Genomic DNA, 10,141 nt, shown 5'->3' with positions numbered 1-10,141 from the left:
ATTGAAAAACATGGATCTCAGCATATTCTCCGGTCAATCTCATCGCCACCGTCGCGTGTGCCAAAAAATCATTCCAGCACTAACCATTCAATTTACTATTCATCTCAACACAAGACGCTCTGACAGACTGCTCAGTTCGTGCGTCATCGCATAAATGTAAGTGGCCCATTTAAACGCGTGGTGAACTTTTGCCATTTGCTGGCATTTGATCCGAAATTCTATCAGGGATTCTTTAGGAATGCCTCTAGCAACTTCTTCGGCAGTGTCTTCAGGAATTCCACCATAAATTTTGCCGGGAATTGATCCGAAAATTCCACCATTATTTACTCCAAGAAAATCTTCACGAACTTCTTTATAAGTTCTGCAGAATTCCCTGCAATAATTCAAATAATTTCGTGCTGTTTCCCATAATTTTTAAGAATAAGAATATTCCGTGGAAATTCTGCAGAATTGCCAGTAAACATTCATGAGAATTTCACGAAAAATCTTCGAATTTCTTGTGGAAATTCCATAAAATTTTCCGTGAATTGTTTCGAATAATTTCTTGTGAAAATTTCAAAGAATTTCTCCAGGAATTCCACCGGGAATTTATACAGAAATTATACCAAAAATGAAATCAACAATGGAATTTTCGGAGGAGTTCCTAGATTAATTCGCAATGGAATCCTGAAAGAATTCCGGTGGAAACTTCAAGATCTCCACTAGGAGATCGTCCAGGAGTTTCTCCGAAAATTCCTCCTGGAATTCTTCCAGGAGTTCCACCGGCATTTCCACCAAGAATTTTTCTAGAATTTTCTAGGAATTTCTCTAGAATTATTCCGGTAGTTCTATCGGCAGTTCCTCTGAAAATTCTTCCGGGAATTTCGGCAGAATTGGAATTTATTTAGGCTTCTTCAGGAATTTATATAGATTTTCCACCAGAAGCTCCTCCGAGAATTTCTCTGCGAGCTCCTCTAGGAATTCTTCTAGGAGTTCCTCCTGAAAGTCGTCCGGGAGTTCTTACGGGAGTTCCTCCGGCAGTTCCTTCGGGAATTCCTCCGGAAGATCCACCAGCAGTTTCTACGAGAATCCCTCTGGGAGTTTCTCCGGGTGTTACTCTGAAAAGGAACTCCTAGAGGAACTCCCAGACTAATTTCCGGAGGAACACCCTGGGGATTTTCTATAGGAATTTGCGGAGAAATTATCAGAGGAACTCTCGGAGGAACTTCTGGAGGAATTTATTGAAGAACTACAGGAAGAATTTCCGGAGGAAATCCTGGAGGAACTCTCGTAAGAATTCTAGGATGAACTCCCAAAGGAGCTTCCGTAAGAATTCCAGGAGGAACTCCTGGAAGAATTCTTAAAAGAACCTCCCGGAGGGATTCCCGTAAGAAATCCCAGAGAAATTCTAGGAGGAACTTCTCGAGGAATTTGTAGATAAATGCCTAAAGAAATGCTAAATGAATTTCTGGAAGAAAGCCTGATTGAATTCCCGAAGGAAATACTGGTGGAACTTCAGAGGAACATCCGGTGGAATACCCTAGAGGAAGAGAAAAAATATTTCTGAAGGAACTTTCGAAATCCCATTTCCCGTGAAATTCCTGCCAAATATCGCTGTGAAGTTCCTGGAGGTATTACCGGAGAATTTCTTGGAAAAACTCCTGGAAGAATTCCCGAAGGAACTCCCACAAGCACTTCCGGAGGAATTCACACATGGAAGTCCTGAAATAATTCTTAGAGAAGTTCCTAAAGGAATTTCCGAAAAAATATCTGAAGGAATTCCCAGAAAAATATCAGGAGGAATTAATGCAGAAATTTCCAGATGAAATCCTGAAAGTATTCCCAGATCAATTGCTGAAGAAAATCCCTGCGGATTGTTCCGAAGAAATTTCTGGAAGAACTCTTGGCAGACATCCGAGTAAATTCTGAGTGAAGTCCGGAAGGAATTCTAGTACACTTCCGCGGAAAATCTCCCGGAGAAATTCTTGAAGGAATTCCTGGAGAAGTACCTGAAGAAACTTTCGAAAAAACACCTGTAAGAATTTCTGGGGAAATACTTGGACGAATTCCAGGAGAAATTCATGAAGATATTTCTAGAGGATTTCTTGAAGGATACTCTGAAGTAATTGCGAAAAGAATTCCAGATTGGGATGCTAGATGATTTCGCTATTGAATGTTTGGAGGTATTCCCAGAAAATTTCCTGGAAGTAATCCTGGAGGAATTAAAGGAAGAGTTCCGAGAGGAATGCCCGGAGAAGTTCCTAGAAGAATTTCTGAAGGAATTTCTTATAGATTTACATGTGAAATTATGGAGCTAAATCGGAGGATTTCAGTCATACATTTTTGAAGAAACTTCTGATAGAATTTTGGGAAGAAATTCCGTATGTATTCTTGACGGAGCTCTCGAATGCATTCCTGAAGGAAATGCCGGATTCTTCCTGAAGAGGGAATAGCCGAAGAAATATCTAGAAGTAAATTTCAGAGAGAAGAAAAGAAATCTTCAAGGAATTTCCTCGTGAATTTCCTAAAAAAAATTTAGTAGGTGGCTTCTAGATAAGGAGGAATTACAATTACATGAGAAGGATTTTAAAACGATTTTCAGAGGAATTTGTGGATAACTTTCCAAAGGAATTCAGAAGTTCCCAGGGGAGCTTCTAGAAGGATTTCAAGGAGAATTTTTGAGCCCGAAATGTTTCGAGTTGTTTTGAACTTTCATATATTATGGATCCTGGATGCCCTAATAAGTTTTGGGAATCTTTTGAATTTCAACCACCTATTTCTGTACATGATTGGATCGTAAAGTGCACATGTTTGAGGGAATTCATTTCAGTATCCGTTCAATCCACAATTTAGGGGGGAGGAGGGGGCGACGGCCCCCCTGCCCCCCTCTGGCTACGCCCTTGGCCTGGTGCCTTATCGCGGTATAAGCACGTTCATTTAAAGAAGGTATTATCTCTCCTGTCTGCCTTATACCGGGCAAACGCGTTCATTCAAAGGCATCATCTCCCAAATCTGCCTTATACCGGGAAACGCGTCCATTCAAAGAAGGCATCATCTCCACTGTCTGCCTTATACCGGGCAAACGCGTTCATTTAAAGAAGGAATTATTTCCTCTGTGTGCCTTATACCGGGCAAACGCGCCCGTTTAAAGAAGGCATCATCTCCTCTGTCTACCTTATACCGGGCAAAAGCGTCCATTCAAAGAAGGCATTATTTCCTCTGTCTGCCTTATACCGGGAAAACTCGTTTATTTAAAGAAAGCATCATATCCTCTTTTCGCCTTATACCGGAAAAAAACGCGTTCTATTGAAAAAAAGGATCTCTCACTCCATTTCGTAGAATAGTACTTTTCTAGGTCATAATGACAGGGAGACTGTGGAGATTTGATCCCCTTTTCTGATTTCCGATGTATCACAGCCAAAAATAAATAAACATACACGGAAGAAATAAACTACCCAATAGTGAGTTTAATTCACCCAACCTCGAACATCCGTACGGGAAGCCAAAATTGAGTAAGTAGGGTCGAAGTAGTTTGCCTTTACTGCCATGTTAAAAAAGTACCCAACGGAAAATTTATTGACCCAAATTTAAGTTTAATTCACTCAATTTCGACCTCAGGTAATAAAACTCAAAATTGGCTTCCCGTATTGAACTGGCGTCGTTGGATTGTTTGGCTCTTTTGTTTTTGACAACAAAAGAAAGAGTGGATGAAAGCGAAGAGAAAAAATAACTCAAAAGTAAGTTTAAAAGTACTCAATTTTGGGTACTTTTTTTCTTCCGTGTACGCGATTTCCACACAGACTCTCTAAGAAATATAGTATTTCAAGACAAAATTTTCAAAACGACTTGTCTGCTTTTATAAACAAAGATTCAAACGACGATTTAGCGAATCTGATAGCTCTCCTACGCAAACCAGCACCATCAACAGGTAGCGGAAACCTTCACCTACATATAGGTGGTGTTGGTTTGCTTGGGAGGTCTATCAGATTCGTCAAATCGTCGTTTGAATCTTTGTTTGTAAAAGTAGATAAGTCGTTTTGAAAAATTTGTCTTGATTTAACTTTACTGATGTATGACAGCCCTTAAATTATTGTTGTTATTGATACACAATCGATTTTTTGGAGTGCTGTCAAAAATCGACTTTTAAAATATTCGGGGGAAATTAATCCCTCTCCGAGAACTTGCTTTGATAAAAGTGCCCCCAGATTTAAAAAAAAAAATTCCTTCAAAATACGTGGAATTTTCGAATTTCTGTATCTGTGCATATACATGAACGATTTTTGTTATTGAATTCGACAACACATGCAATTTTAAAATTTTGGGAGACTTGATCCCCTTTCTATGACATCTACGCAATAATTTATTTTTCCTGGCAACCCTTAATTAAATCTGTCAATTCTACAAAAAAATGGAAGCCTGAGAACAAAATTATATTTTTTGGAATTTTTTTGCCAAATTTTTGTATGGATGACTAATGGGGGATCAAGTGTTCCCATATTGAGGCAACAACTTAAAATCCAAATATCCTAAAACTTTGATGAAATGTTGACATTTTCATCAGTACAGATCATTAAGCATATTTATAGCTTTGTGCTGTGAAAAAACGAAAGTATTTGGTCATTGTTATGAAAATTTGTTAAAATTTTGCGTGGCCAATAAAAAAATCTTTAGGAAGGTCAAAACATTGAAACCGCCCTGCAGAATAAATAAGGTTGTCAATCCAAGAATTAACTCACCACATAATGGTCATTTGTCCAGAGGATCTATACTAAAAAATACGCTAGAACAAAACTACTTTAGTCCTCGATAAAACAGGGGGTGATCAAGTCTCCCCGGGGATCAAGTCTTCCCCTAAAGTTAATTAGAAGAAAAATCGAAACGGTTGGTTAAAAAACGTATCGGTACACCTGGAGATCACCACTGCAGACAGAATCACAAATCGACCACGTTCTGATTGATGGACGGCACTTCTCCGACATTATCGACGTCAGGACATATCGTGGCGCTAACATCGACTCTGACCACTATCTGGTGATGGTTAAACTGCGCCCAAAACTATCCGTCATCAACAATGTTCGGTACCGACGACCGCCGCGGTACGACCTAGAGCGACTGAAGCAACCTGATGTCGCCACTGCATACGCACAGCATCTCGAGGCAGCGTTGCCGGAAGTTGCCCTCTTGAGGACTGCTGGAATACAGTCAAAGCAGCCATTAACGACGCAGCGGAGAACAACGTCGGGTATATGGATCGAAGTCGACGGAACGATTGGTTCGACGAAGAGTGCAGACAGATTCTGGAGGAGAAGGACGCAGCGCGGGCGGTCGCGCTGCAGCAAGGTACCCGGCAGAACGTGGAACGTTATAGACGGAAGCGGAGACAGCAGACCCGCCTTTTTCAGGAGAAGAAACGCCGCCTGGAAGAAGCGGAGTGCAAGGAGATGAAACAGCTGTGCCGTTCTCAAGATACACGCAAGTTCTATCAGAAGCTCAACGCATCCCGCAAAGGCTTCGTGCCGCGAGCCGAAATGTGCCGGGATAAGGATGGGAGCATCTTGACGGACGAACGTGTGGTGATCGAAAGGTGGAAGCAGCACTACGAGGAACATCTGAATGGCGCTGAGAGTACAGGCAGCGGAGGAGATGACTACGTCAGTTCAGCGGACGATGGAAGCCAACCAGCCCCCACCTTGAGGGAAGTTAAGGATGCCATTCAACAGCTAAAGACCAATAAAGCAGCTGGTAACGATGGTATCGGAGCTGAGCTCATCAAGATGGGCCCGGAAAAGCTGGCCACCTGCCTGCACAAACTGATAGTCAGAATCTGGGAAACCGAACAGCTACCGGAGGAGTGGAAGGAAGGGGTTATATGCCCCATCTACAAGAAAGGCGACAAACTGGAGTGTGAGAACTTTCGAGCGATCACCATCCTTAATGCCGCCTACAAAGTGATATCCCAGATCATCTTCCGTCGTCTGTCACCATTAGTGAACGAGTTCGTGGGAAGTTATCAAGCCGGCTTCGTTGACGGCTGCTCGACAACGGACCAGATCTTTACTGTACGGCAAATCCTTCAAAAATGCCGTGAATACCAGGTCCCAACGCACCATCTGTTCATTGATTTCAAGGCGGCATACGACAGTATAGACCGCATAGAGCTATAGAAAATTATGGACGAGAACAGCTTCCCTGGGAAGCTTACCAGACTGATCAAAGCAACGGTGGATGGTGTGCAAAACTGTGTGAAGATTTCGGGCGAACACTCCAGTTCGTTCGAATCGCGCCGGGGACTAAGACAAGGAGATGGACTTTCGTGCCTGTTGTTCAACATTGCACTAGAAGGTGTCATGCGGAGAGCCGGGTGTAACAGTCGGGGTACGATTTTCAACAGATCCAGTCAATTTATTTGCTTCGCGGATGACATGGACATTGTCGGCCGAACATTTGCAAAGGTGGCAGAACTGTACACCCGCCTGAAACGTGAAGCAACAAAAGTTGGACTGGTGGTGAATGCGTCAAAGACAAAGTACATGCTTGTGGGCGGAACCGAGCGCGACAGGGCCCGCCTGGGAAGCAGTGTTATGATAGACGGGGATACTCTCGAGGTAGTCGAGGAATTCGTCTACCTAGGATCCTTGCTAACGGCTGACAACAACGTTAGTCGTGAAATACGAAGGCGCATCATCTGTGGAAGTCGGGCCTACTACGGGCTCCAGAAGAAACTGCGGTCGAAAAAGATTCGCCACCGCACCAAATGTCTCATGTACAAGACCCTTATAAGACAGGTTGTCCTCTACGGACATGAAACATGGACAATGCTCGAGGAGGACTTGCAAGCACTCGGAGTATTCGAGAGACGGGTGCTTACGACCATCTTTGGCGGTGTGCTAGAAGACGGTGTGCGGCGGCGAAGAATGAACCATGAGCTCGCCCAACTCTACGGCGAACCCAGTATCCAGAAGGTAGCTAAAGCCGGAAGGATACGATGGGCAGGACATGTTGCAAGAATGCCGGACAGCAACCCTGCAAAGATGGTGTTCGCTTCCGATCCGGCAGGTACGAGACGGCGTGGAGCGCAGCGAGCGAGATGGGCAGACCAGGTGCAAAACGACTTGGCGAGCGTGGGACGTATCCGAGGATGGAGAGATGCGGCCTCGAACCGTGCATTGGAACATTTCCGCAGGTCTGGGGGAAATTTCCAAAACCACACTCAGTGCCGTAAGTGCCAAAAGTAAGGTCATGGAACTAAACATTGCCACATGGATGCGAAATGCATGATTTCTGGTGGAACCTCTCACGCCAAGGACGCCTGTCCTGCGAGAGAAGATTCCAAGAAATTTAAATGTGCCAAATAGGGGGGGGGGGGGGGGGGGGCTTCAATCACAAATCCAATTTCTGGAAATGCCCTTCACGCAAAAAAAAAACAAAAAAACCGTGCAAAATTGATGACGGGAAATTCTAATAGGATCCCAGATTCGTCAGGTAAAAATATGCCAGACGCTCAAAATCCGCAATAATTTGCCAGTTGAGCAATTCATACCCACCACAATCAACGAACAAACTTTGCTCCTACCGCAATGTTCAAAGCAATTACCAAAACTGAAGCTATTCATGTTGGTATCAAATTTTCACAATTTCAATTCGGCCAATTTGGTTCTACTTTTAATTATCATAGAGCTGATTGGGATTTATATAAAACGTATATCAATAGGAATTTTGATGTTGATATTCCTCTCGATACCAAAAGCGATATTGATAATGCTCTCATATCTTTGACAAATTTAATTGCGAAATTATGTGAAATTAAATTCAACTCCATTATTATTGACGACGATTTTCAACTACTGATCCGTCTTAAAAATGTGAGGCGAAGGCAATAGCAAAGAACTCGCGATTATGCGTTGAAAGTTATTTGGCGAGATTTGCAAAATGAAATTAAAAAACGTTTCGCTATTCTGAGATATATCAACTTTGAGAAGAATGTCTCAAAGTTGGATCCCAGTTCGAAAACTTTTGGAAATTAACGAAAATTCTTAAAGAACCTTAAAAGCCGATTTCAGCGCTTAAAGAGGGGAATAACATTAATGGTGGTCGGTATGCTTCGATTTCCAGTTACGTATTGCTTTTTTTTAAATGTTTACTTTTTAAATTTATAGATTCTTAAACATTTTAATTTTTATATTTCTAAATCTGAATTTTGCAAAATTTGATACAATGACCAAAATTGATATTTTAACATTTGCAAATTATATAATTATGAAATTTTAGATTTTGATTTTTTAATGTTTTAAATTTAAAAATACATATCGCAAATTTGAATATTTAACAGCCCTGTGTTGCATAATTTAATCGTGGTGGCAAATAGCTCCGTATATAGTTTTTAATCTGCATTTGTTTGGTTTAATCACTTCACTGCAGAATCAACATCAGTAATTGAACTTTCAGGAATGAATTTTTCCTTGAATCATTTCTTAACATCGTACTATTTGGAAATACATGCGCGCATTCAAATATACCTATATTCCTGCATCGAAAGAATCAAGTTTACTTCAGCTGATCAGAATAATGCCCACTTGCTTCGAGTAATCGTTCTGTGTCATCCAGGGTAGCACCGTTTCTCCGTCGTTTGCTGCCTGACGAAAACAAACAAATAAACTTCTGAAGCATTGTTAACGATTGGGTACCTACCTTGCGGAATGGTTTCCTACTAACGTCCGAAATCTACCAAAAAATTGTTCGTGGAAAATAACTCCCAAATTCGACGACTGCAACAAAAAGAGTATATTGTATTAGGTACAATTCCAAATGAAATGAGATTCACGCTGATCAGAAACTTACCTTCTTGATTCAATTATTGAACTTCCCAATCAGAAAATCGCAGTGCCAGTTTTTCCTTTGCCAAACACAAAAACCTTTCCTCCGAATGTGGGCGATCAGCGGACCACTGGTTTTCGGAAACACTTAAATTTTAACTATAAAAAGTTTTATCCCAATAACATTTTCGGCGATCAATCAGCACCGAAAATTTCATCTTTGACAGTTCGTTTTGGGGTTAGTTTGGGCGCGATCGCAGCTATTTGCAATTTACATTGATTTAACATAATAATATATCTGAATATGTAAGATTGTGCAACTTGTTCAACCGCATGATGTGCATCATTTTATATGTAATAAATTACAAACTTATGCAGGTAATTTGTGTACTTTAAGCGTAACATGAAAAATATTTTGCTTCACACTTTACATTAAGTTATGTAATAAAATATCAAAATGCTAATAATACCTCAAATTGATTATTACATAGAGTTTTTGAGTACATTGACCAAAATTGCGTCGCAGCATATTAATATTTTTTGCTGTGCATGTAGGCGCAACCAAGTTACACAGTTTGCAGAAATCGCCCTTAATAGATAACGAACAACGATAAGAGGGGCAAAACCTCTTCGAATCATTACAACCATGAAACAAGTTTATCGCACTTTTATGCAAGGGCGATAAAAACAGAAAGCACCTACATCTGTGATGAAACGTTTCGTTCTCGCTCAAATACCGTGGGTACCATATAGAGGAACTGTTCCGTTTTCCATCTCACTGAACATATATTCATCTCATCGCGAAACAAAGACATACGGCACTTATTTCGTCGCTTCTTTTGCAACATGAGTGCTCATTGCTAGAAAAGTTCACAAAAACAAGAAACAAATCAAATACCTTTTCATTGCTTTGTTTTTCGTGAGATTTTTTTTTTAATCTTTATTTCTTTTTTTAATCTACAGATTAAGTTCAACACCACTTTTCTGAGATGAATATCGGAGTTATGAGATGAGTCCATCAGCAGTAACCCTATTTTTCGCACAGTTGTGTAAAAAAGTTGATATAGATTCTTCAATAAAAATAGATTGGTAAATATAAAAATACGCATCAAATACATTTATTGAGAACGGAACAGTCTCCATTTGCGTCTATAATTTGAAAAAAAAACAAAACTATTTATATTATTATATATTTAAACATTCTATAATAACTCATTATTCGTTCTATACTAATCCACCTCCCATTTCAAACTTAAGCTCATTAGTGGGCATGACCAAGTTCCCCGGATTTTCAGTTCGCCATAATGCCACCGATATTCAAACAAACGCGTTATTCTGGCGGTGGCGAT

This window comes from Armigeres subalbatus, unplaced genomic scaffold (assembly GCF_024139115.2).
Source record: "Armigeres subalbatus isolate Guangzhou_Male unplaced genomic scaffold, GZ_Asu_2 Contig455, whole genome shotgun sequence".
Taxonomy (NCBI): Eukaryota; Metazoa; Arthropoda; class Insecta; order Diptera; family Culicidae; genus Armigeres; species Armigeres subalbatus.
The sequence above is the reverse complement of the archived record's forward strand: the minus strand, read 5'-3'. Positions refer to the sequence as shown.